Source organism: Panthera uncia, assembly GCF_023721935.1.
Source record: "Panthera uncia isolate 11264 chromosome E2 unlocalized genomic scaffold, Puncia_PCG_1.0 HiC_scaffold_20, whole genome shotgun sequence".
Classification (NCBI taxonomy): Eukaryota; Metazoa; Chordata; class Mammalia; order Carnivora; family Felidae; genus Panthera; species Panthera uncia.
Window position 1 is genome coordinate 6,150,554 of NW_026057589.1, and position 12,100 is coordinate 6,162,653.

The 12,100-nt window shown below is 45.6% G+C and overlaps 1 long non-coding RNA gene across 2 annotated transcripts in view; it reads right to left on the bottom strand.

Annotated features, from left to right (window-relative positions):
- Nucleotides 1–12,100, bottom strand: part of LOC125916400 (uncharacterized) — a 544,336-nt gene that overhangs the window by 134,891 nt on the left and 397,345 nt on the right. The window lies entirely within an intron of this gene.

The window sequence follows — 12,100 nt, forward strand, 5'->3', positions numbered from 1 at the left end:
AAACTCTCTGTTTTGTTTCATTACCCACAAATTTGGAATGCTTTCCATTTCTTCCTACCACATCCTCCTCCTCAGAGGAAGATGAGTGTGCTTCTTCCTTCCTCTGTACCATGTACCGCTCAGGAGTCTTGCCCATCAGTTATCACTTCGGTATTCTGCCCTGCCAGGTGACCCCCCCAGCAAAGACTCCTTCCATCAGCATATAAATATGCTTGGACTTCCCATACCTCAAAAACAAAAGGAAAATCTCCCTTGACCCTCTACCTCCCTCCAGCTCCCTCACACAGACATGCTCCTTCAAAGCACTGTCTATACTTGTAGTCTCTGCTCCTTTACCTTCCACTAGCTGTACAGACCAATTTTCCAAGATATTTCTCTAAGAAGGTCAAGAACAAACACGGAGCTTCACTTGACTCCCTTCTCTTCCTCACTTCTCCTATCGAAGAATCTAAAAGTTCCATCAACTCTGATGCTCCATGCATAGCAGCTTTTAATTCTGTTCCATCTCTCCATTCAACGTATCCCAACCTTCCAAACTCATCCAAAGACATCTAAATCACACTTCTCTGCGATCTGGCCTCTACTCCATGCCAAAGAGGGAAAAGAGGGAAAGGAGGAATGTTTCTCTCCTTGCTCAGCGTCCTGAAGTGGTTCCCACTATATTGCAGGCAGATCTGCTCCCTTCTGCATGATGTACAAGGAAGGTTCTTAAGATCTGGGTGTAGTGCATGTGGCCACCATAAGGGCTAACTGAAGTATGGAGACTATAGATCTAAGTGTACTTCTTTTACAAAATGCTTTCAGTAGGACATTAAAAGCGTTTCAAAACTTTCAGAGAAAACTCATTAAATGTTGGCATTTCACAGAAAATTCATCAAATACTGGAATGCTTTTATGACCTAATGTCCTTAGGAACAGATTTTACATGGTTATTTCTTGAGATGTTTCTCAATGCAGAAGGTACCACTCAACAAAGATGCTGTGAGAGGGGACTTTCATATGACCCAGATGTTATCTCACGTGACATCTGCAAATGCAAGATCAAAACGTCCTTCCTCCTGACCACAGCAAATCCAACTATGCATTCCAACCGTCAACCCTAAGATTCCAGCATTCTGACTGAGGCAGCTATTTCTATGCTTCTTCCCAGATGAGGACCCTGAAATTCCAAAATGAAAGGGAACTCTCTTCAAGTCCCACTTCCAGTGTCCATAGCTGAGTCGGGACCAAAACCTGGTGGTCTCTTGCCACTGTGGTGTGGGGGTGTCTGCCCACAGGTGCCGAAAGTCCACATGGTCCAGTGTGAGAGGCCCCTTAGTTGTTAACAGTGTGTTGTTAGCACAGAGGCTGTGATCAGTAAGAAGGTCTAGGGGCCACAAGCAACCACACAGTCAGAGGAAGAGGAGGAGGAGGAGGAGGAGGAGGAGGAGGAGGAGGGAAAGGAAGAGGGGAGGACTCCAAGGGGAGGAGTAGGGATGGCATACACGCAGCCACAATGGATGAAGTACGAGATGAAGGGGAAAGAGGACACACTGAGCCTGAGCTTGGCCCCACAGGAGACCCCCTCTGGAGACTGAGTACCGTGTTGCCTGCTCTGACTTGAGAAGCACTGAGTAGCCTCTCTGAGTCAGACCGTATTTTCATCAAGGCCTTCAGTCCAGCCCTAGAACACCAAGCAGAAGACAGTCAGATAATCACTCTGCTGTTTGATTTTTTTCCCTCCCACCAGTAGACAATTATGCATCACTCCAGGCTTCTGGTAGCACAGTCAGTTCCACACTGAATGGCTCCCAACATCCAAGTCAGATGCACAGTGCCATTGACATGGCTGGTACAGCCTGCAACCCAGCATAGACCAGCCTCCCTTGAGTATGCACACACACACACGCACGCACGCATGCACACACACACATACATGCACGCACAAATACACAAGCATTGGTCTCAGAGTCAGTGAATGACCAGCTTCTCCGCCCAGTTGGCCAACTTCAAACCAAGGAATCAGCGTCAGTCCTGCTTTCAAAGCAGCCCATGGAGCCAAGTCTGTCTAATCTCCATGATATGTCTCCCTCTTCCTAGTCCCCACACTCCTCACCTGGCTCCAAACCTCTTGATCCTAAACTTGGATTAGGTCTCCCTAATCCCTATCTTCCCTTCCACATAACCTACGTAAAATAGAAACACATAACTCCTCTGATTAACTTCCTTCAGTTCCATTGTCCCTAATAAAGTTCAACCTCCCCATTGTTCACAACAATGAATCCCAGCCCTTCACCTTGCTAAGCATTGAACACCAATCATTCATTAATTCATCTACTCAACAACTATTTATTGAGCATCTACACCATGCCAGGCATTGTTCTAGGCACTTTGGATAAATCCAAAGCAATGACTCCTGTCTTCACAGAGCTTACATTCTAGTTGATGAAGAAAGCAGTAAGTAATATCCATAATAAGTATGTAAATTACATAGTATGTTAGAAGGTGGTAAATGCTATGGAAAAAATAAGATGGAAGACAGAGAGAGGAGGTCGGGCATGCTGGGGGTAGGGTGGAAGGCTTTTAAGTATAAACTTGGTGGTCAGAATCATCCTGAGAAAATGACATTGGAGTAAAGACTTGAAGGAGGTGGTGTTGTAAATCTATTCTATTCTAGGAAAGACTATTCGGTGTTGTAAGTCTATTCTATTCTAGGAAAGATTATTCTAGGCAATGGGAGGAGCCAGTGCAAAGGCCCTGAGGTTCCTGGGAAATAGCATGGAGGCCAGTGTGGTCAAAAGAAAGTTAACAAGAGGGAGAGGCATGAGAAATGCCATCAGAGGGGATAAGGAGGCCAGATCATGCTCCTCTCTCACTCCCTACCCTGCGACTCATGAGTCTCCCCCCTAACACTTGTCACTGTTGCAATTCCCCAGCAGGTTGGGTGTCCTCATGCCCCAGCACCTGTGCTTATGTTCTGACACCATGTTGCCTGATCACCAACTCTTCTGCCCACCACAGAGCTCTGACCATCCGTTTCCCAATCCTCCCATTTTCCTTGACCATAAAGCTATTATAGCATTAAAAACTGAAATGCAGTTACCCAGCTCCTGGTCTCTATCACCCCCTGGACTGAGCTACTTCAGGAAATGAATCCCATCATCCCTGTCCTCTCTTTTTCCCTAAGAATCACATGGCTACAGAGACGCTGGATAAAAAGAGAACAGGCAGCAAAGCATAGGAGAAAGGGAAGTTGGAAAATAGTGCTGAGGATTGAGATTATCTTGGTCAAACACACACCTAACCTCATTGAAACTCAGTTTCCCTGTCTGTAAAATGAACATAACAATTGTGGCTCCACCTACCTTCCAGAGTTATTCTATAGGTAAAAGGAGAATAGATAGGGACACAGTTTATGGAGAAGGGCTAACCAACTGCAAAGGGTTATCATTATTGTTCCATTGCTGTTACCTAGCAAATTCTTTGTGCTAGATAAAAAGATGCCTCTGGTTCCAAACATGTCCCAGTTATGTGCTTTGGTTCCAGGAGAGGCAATGTTGGAGTAAAGATTATCTTGTGTCACATGTGATTTCTTTGCAAAATGGGGCACAGGGAGCCTGACTCCCTGTGGAGAAGAGCCTCCCGGGCAATGAATTAGGAGGGTCCTCCGAATGATCCATCCACGCTCTGTTCAGCAGGTCCAGCAGGCACTGACTGTCTGAACCACACCTGCCGTGGGAACGCCAGCTGCCCCTCCCCCAACCCATCCCCACCCCCACAAGTTGTCAAAAAGGCACCGTGATAGATAGAGCTCCCACATGCCACAAGGTAAGTGTTTAAATCTTTTATAAGACAGTCAATGGCCTTTATAAACCCTCAGACAAGAATTACACTGTGTCTGAGATGGGGCTGAAAGTCAATGGGAAATTGATTCTGTCTAGCTGGTGCTGTTTCAAGGAGGAGGCTTGCTGGGTGCCTTTGGGACCAAACGTGCCATCTCCCATGTGCCCTGGGGTGTAGCGTGTCACATGCTGTGAATACAGAGATACTGGGGCCCATTTCCTGGCAGAGGCCCCAGGGAGCTGTGAGTTCCAACCGCAGGAAGACCCTGGAGGGCATCGACCAGCACCAGGGATAGTTATGAACTGTGTTTACCTTCCCAAGAATTGATGCCAGACCAATCATGCCACTGCCTGCATCCCAGGTGGAGAAGCCAGAAGATGATAAACGGCCATTGATCTGGAGGCAACCAGGGGGGTGAGGCATACCTACAATTACTCTCCTTTGCTAATGACCCCATTAGCCATTGGATCAAACACAGTTAGAGGCTGTGATGACGCTGGGGTTATTTTTCTGCCAATACCCATTGGCCTGATGCATACTGTCCTTCCAGGGGTGCCAGAGGGGGCAACGGGACCCCCGGTTTGGGACTTGGGAGCCCCAGGGTCCCGGTGTGCCTACTTTCTCTGCAGCACAGGCCTGGTCATGACAAGGATGGCTCTGGGTCACAAGTGAGTGGATAGACCTTGGCAGGTAAACCAAACAACGCCCATCCTGGCAGGCAGCGGGGGCAGTGGGAAAAGCACCCACTGTGGAATCAGGCAAAGGTGGAGAGTGAAACCTGGCCATGCGATTAACCAACCAAGTGACCTCATGGAAACCCCTTTCCTGCCCGGGGCCAGGCCAAGTATAACTCGGGGATGAGACTTAGTCTGTCTGCCAGGACTGCTCGGAGAATAAAATGTGACAGCACAGGCCACATGCAGGGCACAGAGCAGGCACTCAGTGCTTCTCAGCTCTGCTCACCATCCAGTGCTGAACCCAAAACTCGAGGAGCAGGTGGAGCTCTCCCCTGGAAGTGGATGGACCGGAATCACACAATAAAGAAGGTAACGTGATCCCAAGTACTGACCACATGTAAACACTGGAACCAGCGCTTGCTGTACATCACCTTGACCCTTCTTTGTCCCCATTTTATAGATAAGGACACTGAGGCCCAAGGAGTTTCAGGAGGTCAGTTCATCCAACAAGAGCAAATGTTGAGGATGTGATTACTAAGGGCCTACTCTGCACCAGGCAGCCTCCAGGGGACCCGGTGATGACGCTGAGCGAGACAGAGGCTGCTCTGAGGTCAGGCGTCGGCAAAGCCCAGGCTAGAATCAAGGTCTCCTGCCATCAAGTGCGGGATCCTTCTCTGTCCCCTGCCATTTCTCCCACTAGAAGGGACTCCTCAGAGGATCACTGTGCGCCCCAGCTCAAAGCGTCCTTGACATTTGTCCCGACTCCCCAGCCAGCTTTACAAACGAGGTCGTGTTTTCCAAGGCCACACAGTGAGGGGGAGAGGAGCTGTGATCTTGAAATGAGACTGGTTGCAACTCTGCGTCAGGGCTCCCCTCTTCATCAGCTGCCCGTTTCCTAGAATGCAGCACTTCCTGCCTGTAGGAAGCCAGCAGTCCACAGTGTGCCATGGACCCTGGGAGGTGGGCAGAAGGAGAGGGTCTCTGTGCGCATGAACCATTCACAAATATTTACATAGCCTGCAAGAGAAACCACCCTGTCGGGCTGAGAATAAGGGGCGGAATGAAACGGCATCCTAGCATCCCTGCTCCTCTGTCTCTGGTTAAGTCATACCATTGGTACTAGATGGTCAGGTATCTTTGAACTGAAAGGAGTTTTATTTGAAAACTCTTCAGGGTGCCAGAGCAACAGTCTTTTTCCACATCAGTAGTCTACCCAAGGCAGGCTCGGCAAAGAAGAACAAATATGACCGTCTGCTGCGGAGGGGCGGGGCGGGGGGCAGAGTGGTGGTGGGATTAGTAAGGATGAGGTCAGCCAGGAAAGGACGGCAAAGAACAGCCCCCCTGTTGTCAGACAGAGTCACAAATAAACACTTGCTGGCAGCTGGAAATTCAGCTCTTAAACCCTGCAAAATGAGAAAAACCAGTCACGGTCAGAAAGGGTATATTGTCTGATGGGGTGAGACAGCACAGAGTGGGATTCAGACCAAGAGCCACTGAGCCATTCCGATGAGGCTCAGCCTTTCCTACCTAGAAAGTGGGCAGAAAACAAACACCCAAGTGCTTAGAGGTGATGTTTCCATGCTGCCATACAATTGAAAAATCCAGCATTTTTATGTCTATTCATCTATCAGGCAACTGTCGAACACAAACTGCATACCAGCACCATGCCAGGCTCTGGGGACTCAGCTATCAGTCTTCCTCTCCACCTTTATGGAATTTAAAATTTAGCAAGGAAAACAAACACAGGAAAATGCAATTACATGAGGGATGTTAGTGGTGGCCTGTGTGCCCAAGAGGCCAAGGAAGGAGGGAGTGGGGAGCTGTGGAGATGGCGGTGGAGGGTCGAAGGGACTGGAGAAGTGACTAGCACGGTAGGGAAACTGATTACATACAGAGGAGTTAGACAAATAACTAAACTAAGGCTAATGGGAGCCAGATCTCTGATAGTCAGAGAAGGATTTATAAAGATGGAAATGGAGGTTAGAATGGGAGACACTGAGGCAGTGGATTAGAAATAAAGGTACTGGGGGCGCCTGGGTGGCTCAGTCGGTTGAGCGTCCAACTTCGGCTCAGGTCATGATCTCACAGTTCGTGGGTTCGAACCCTGCATCAGGCTCTGTGCTCACTGCTTGCTCAGAGCCTGGAGCCTGCCTCAGATTCTATGTCTCCTACTCTTTCTGCCCCTTCCCCGCTCACACTTTGTCTCACTCTGTTTCTCAAAAATAAATGAATATTAAAAAAAATTTAAAAAAAAAAGAAAGAAAGGTATTGGTATGAACTGAATTTTAAAAATTATATATGGAAATAGATATGGAAATCTATATAGATAAGCGACTATCAACCAGGAGTGATTTTGTCCCTTATGGACAATGGCAATGTCAGGAGACACTTGGGGTTGTAACAGCTGGAGGAAGGGGTGCCTACTGGCATGTAATAGGCACAGACATCCTACAATACACAGAACACTGTCCCCAACCAAGAATTCTCCAACACCAAATTTCAATAGTGCTGTGGCCCAGAAACCCTAATATAGATGTGTGTGTGTGCATGTACGCACATGTGGATGGATGAATGGATGGATAGATAGTTCGAGACAGATAAAAATAGATGTATTTGTTTGTATGTGTATGTATTATATATATGTATATAATAATATAATATATATCACACACATATATGCATACATAGATTTCCTAGCTAAGTTGCCTAAGTGGACCAGGAGCAATGACACTCCAGTGGCTATGAATACATCCATTACCCAGAGCTTGGTTTCTAAATACCATTGTCTACTAAAAGGAACCAAATTTCCCCTGGAGAAATAACTAATTTCAGAGGTGGCACAGAAAAAGTATAATGGGAGCTTGGAAAATGTTTCTGTGCCAGAAAGTAGAGAAGTGCCCAAAGAATTATGGGAATATGTTCAAAAGCACAAAAGGAGCCAGATTCAAGAACCTCCCACCAGCTAAACCTGAGACAATGTGAACATCAGAATAAATCAGAATAAAATATGAATAAAATATGAATCTATGCATTCATATGAATAACTAGTTAAAGAACAAATAAATGAGGGAGAAAGGGGAACTCTTCCTTACAGTAGAATAACTAAAAAATGTAGGAAAATTGTGAAAATAGAAAATCACCATTTGACAACCATCATAGTGGTGGCTAACTCAGCAGGAGGCATCAATAGAAGCCAAGGCTAGCGGGCAGAGGTTTGATGAGGTAAAGAATATTGACAGCCTTTCAGAGAATCTCCCCACAAAAATGCCTTTAAACCATACATAGAAACTGGTGACTTTATGGTAGAGAAACTTGGCATATACCAACTTGACCAGGTGATCAAAATTGGCATGAAAGGACAGGATAGATTGGCATCGGTGTGGTCCATTGAGAAAACACAGCATCATTTCCATGGCATTAAGGACAAGATATGGAATGGTTCCAGATTGAAGAAGACTAACGTATACGAACAATTCACCACGGTGGACTGAACCAGAAAGGAGGATGATATACTGATGGGGAAGTTGGGGAAATCTGAATAGAGGTGGGTAACAGCCCTCTTTCAGTGTTGATTTCCTGAATTAAATGGTTGTCCTGGGGTGATTAGACAGTTTTCTTGTTTTAAGGAAACGTATACTGGCATTTTGGAGGAAGGTGGACAATGGTATATACAATTGTATATTGCTCTCAAATGACTCAGAAATGAATAAATTGGTATTAAATATGCACATACATGTACACAAATACAGAGGGAGAACAACAGCAAGAGAGAGAAAAGGTGAGGAGTGGAACAAATGAGGTAAAAAGGTTAAAAATTCATGACTTATAGGGAATTCAAAATTATTTTTAAAAAGAATATAAAAATATGTAAACTATTGTTTACATATATTGCTATATGCGTACTATATAAACTATTGTGTCAATTACAAAATTATAATCATACAGTAGGATATCCACATAATATACATGCAACCCACCATGCACACACACATGAAAAATATGAAGGAAATGTACAAATATGTTACTGATGGTTATCTCTGAATGATTAAATTGTCAGAAATTTTTATCTTTTTTAAATGTCTCTCCATATGGTCCAAAATTTCTCCTGTGAACATACATTGTCTACTGCTTTACAATTGGAAAATAGCATTGTGTGTGTCATCAAATAATTTGACAAAAAGAAATAACGAACTTGATTTCTGAGGACATTTTTCCTCCATTCAACACTGGCCACCCAGTCAGCCACTCGCGGAACTACCTGGAGGCTGCTCAGTGAACACCCTGGGGTTGAATGAGGCAGAAAGAGCACAAAAAAGAAGTCTGGCATCTCTGGACTGTGCTGTGGTCCTGCCCATCGGTCAGGCCTCCTTCATCTGGGTAATAGGATTCATGGTCTATCCCTTGAAGCATCATCAAGACTCAGAGACTTGAGATGTTGACATTTTTCACCCGTAAGGTGCTTATGCATGGGAGGTAATATGAAGACACAGGTAAAGAGATCATCACTCTAGTAGTTAATTACTACCGTCACTGGGCAAGCCCTCTCCCACCTTTAACTTCATTCTCAATACCACTATCAGTAAGCATCCCATTCTACAGATGAAGAAACGAATGCACAAAAACATTAACACTCATTTGTCTAACGTCATCCTTGCAAGTGACAGAATCAGGATTCATACTTGGCGCTGACCATAAAACACACGAGCCATCCACCTCCACTACCCCCACGATGCCTGCCTTCCCTTGGCACAAGAACGGTCACCTAACCCTAAGATGCCCTCGAGGCAGAAAAACAGAAAGCAACTTTAAGTAGATTGGATATTTCTGAAACTCTCCAGTCTTGGTGACAGTTGCCATACCAGGCTTTTCTCTCACCAGGAAGACAGCTTCTGGGCACCTCTTTATATGCCTTCCATGTGTTCCAGCATGCTGTTCCGGGTCCAACAGTGGCGTTTAGTAAAGGCCCCTCCACTTCAAGGCTGCCTTTCTTGGTCATGACAACCCACAATTAAAAAGAAATACCGAAGCAGATGAGGAAACATCCCAGTGACAGTTCCCGGAGTCTGGCATCCCACCTGATAACTCCTGGGTCACATGGAGGAAGTCACGTTGTGTCCGGGAAGCCAGCTGTGTGAGTGGTCACTTCTTTCGGGACCGGCAACACACAGGTTATTCCCGGGGACCACTGACTCCATAGTTTCCTTATCTTATTTGATGTTTTTAATTGTCCTTATTTCTACAAACAAACCTTCAGAGGCTACACACAAAATGAAAAGCCATTTGTTTCCACCTGTTAAGCTGCTTAATTTCTTCCAGGAGGAGATCTTCCCTTTGACTTTTGCAACTGTGGAAATATTGTGAAGACCCAAAGTATATGCAAAAGATCAATAGGTCTTCTAAAATGAAGGATTCTACTTCAGAGCGTGACTGTCCTAGCTGAGCCTCGGCTGATTTTATTCTATTGTGTCTTCTCTTAAAATTGATGTGAGAGGCAAACAAAAATACTGCAAGAATTAGAATCAGATAACATCGGCACTTCTGGGGACATGAAAGGCAACAGAATCCAACAAGGTCATTTGAAAAAGGAGAAACCAAGTCCTACACAGTCGATGCACCTCACTCAGTGTCACATAGCCACTCTGTGGTCCAGCTGGGATTCTAAGTCGTGAGCCCCGAACAATCAGTATTCAGAATGTCTCAGACGGAAATTATCTACATTAAAGGGTTTGCAGCCACTAGCCTACAAGCTCACCGAGGGCAGGCACTGTGCCTCATCCGGGGGCTTAGCCAGCAGATGGCACTTAGAGGTATCCAGCAGGCATTTTTTACGCAAAGAAATGAATGATTTCTAATATCATTTTAGCGGAATTCTAAGAACACTTACAAAAGCATCTATTTTAAAACATTTTTATTTGCATTTAAAATGAAGTTCTATATGGCCAAGCCCAGACGGGTCTCATGCTCATGTTTACTAAACAAAAGATGACTGGTGCTGTGATCATTAATCAGTTGGCATTGACTGAAGCTCTTAATGAAATGAGGCATGAACTGTTTGAGAAAGCAATTGAAAGCCATCATACATGCCATGAATCATCTCTCGAATGCACATTTATTAAATCAGAATTCATAACTTTGATATTTTATCTAACAGGTTTGTTACCCTTTCGAGACTCTATTGGTGAATAAAAAGACAGATGTTTCCAGAGCTAAATTGGAGGAGGGATGAGGGAGGGAAAAACCAGCCAGACATCAATTAAAGGGAACAGGCAGCAAAATACCATTACCCAATGTCTGGGTTTTGCGCTATCGTCTTGAAAGAAAGTTCAAAGAAACCTTGGCAAATGAACAGATACAGAAGCAGGATGCAACACTGAAGGTTTCAGGGGTCTGCCTGGTAGCAGGCAGATGTTGTGATGGATCCAGAGGTGGTGACTGTTTGGGGTTGCGGAGTTGATTGTCATCAAGGGAAACGTCAGTGAAACAAAAGTCAGACTAATGCAAAACCCTATTTTTACTTCCTGAGGGTGCCAGGGAGCTGGAGGGGAATCAGAATCCTCTCCCATTTCCAGGATCTTCAAAGACACCTGCTTCTTTTAGTTGAAGCAAATATATATCACATCAGTGTCACATCCCACGACTATTGTCCCAGGCACCTCTTTTGGATGATCCAATAAAAGTGGATTGAGAGGCGTGTGAAGATGTTTAGCTCTTTTGACTGCTGTCGGCAGTAAATTGGTGGATCAAGGTGACATGGTCCCCCACAGCTCACAATTGCCACACTTCTTAGAGTCTCCTCTTCATAAAAGCAGAGCTGGAATCCTTATAGGCAGCGCTCTGGCGCTTTTGTGTAAAGGAGACCTTCCTTTTTAACTGCTTTGACACAACGTGGCCATTCTCCTTCAAAGCCTCTCAGACCCACCCCTTCGCCAGCCAGAATCATGGTCCAGCCACTGAGTTACATGCCCCAGGAACGTTCTGGTACTTTCTTCGCACAGAACAACACACATCTAAATAACAGCTTCTCTCCGCTGATATCTGATTAGATGGCCGTAAGTAGGACGATCCCAGGGATAAACTTGAACATTGACACATCTACCAAAAATAACCACCTGGGTCATCATATGCAGTGGCAGTGGCTTCTCCCTTTTATCTATGTTAAGCAAAGGACATTCAGTTCTAAAACCAAAAGCATGGAGAACATGCACCCGATTTGAGGAAGGCAAAAGCCGCCAATGAGTGCAACAGACACATGCTGCCAACCTCTCCTCCGTCTCTTTTTAAGAACACCAGAGAACTAGGTGTTTGTTCTGTGGGACATAGGCATTCAAGATCGATAGCTGCTCCTTGTGCCCCTCCGGATTGGGGCTGGAAAGTAGCTACAAGCCACAGCCACATTTCCCTGGGTCAGTGGCTCTCAAACCGAAGGGTGCATCACAGCCACGGGGAGGGCTTGTTAAACCACAGACTGTAGAACCCCACCCCAAGACTTTCCAACTCAGCAAGTGTGGGGTGGGGCCCAGGAATTTGCATTTCTGGCAACTTCTCGGGGGATGCTGCTGTTACTAGCTAGCGCAGGAGCCACAGTTTGAGAACCAGCCCCG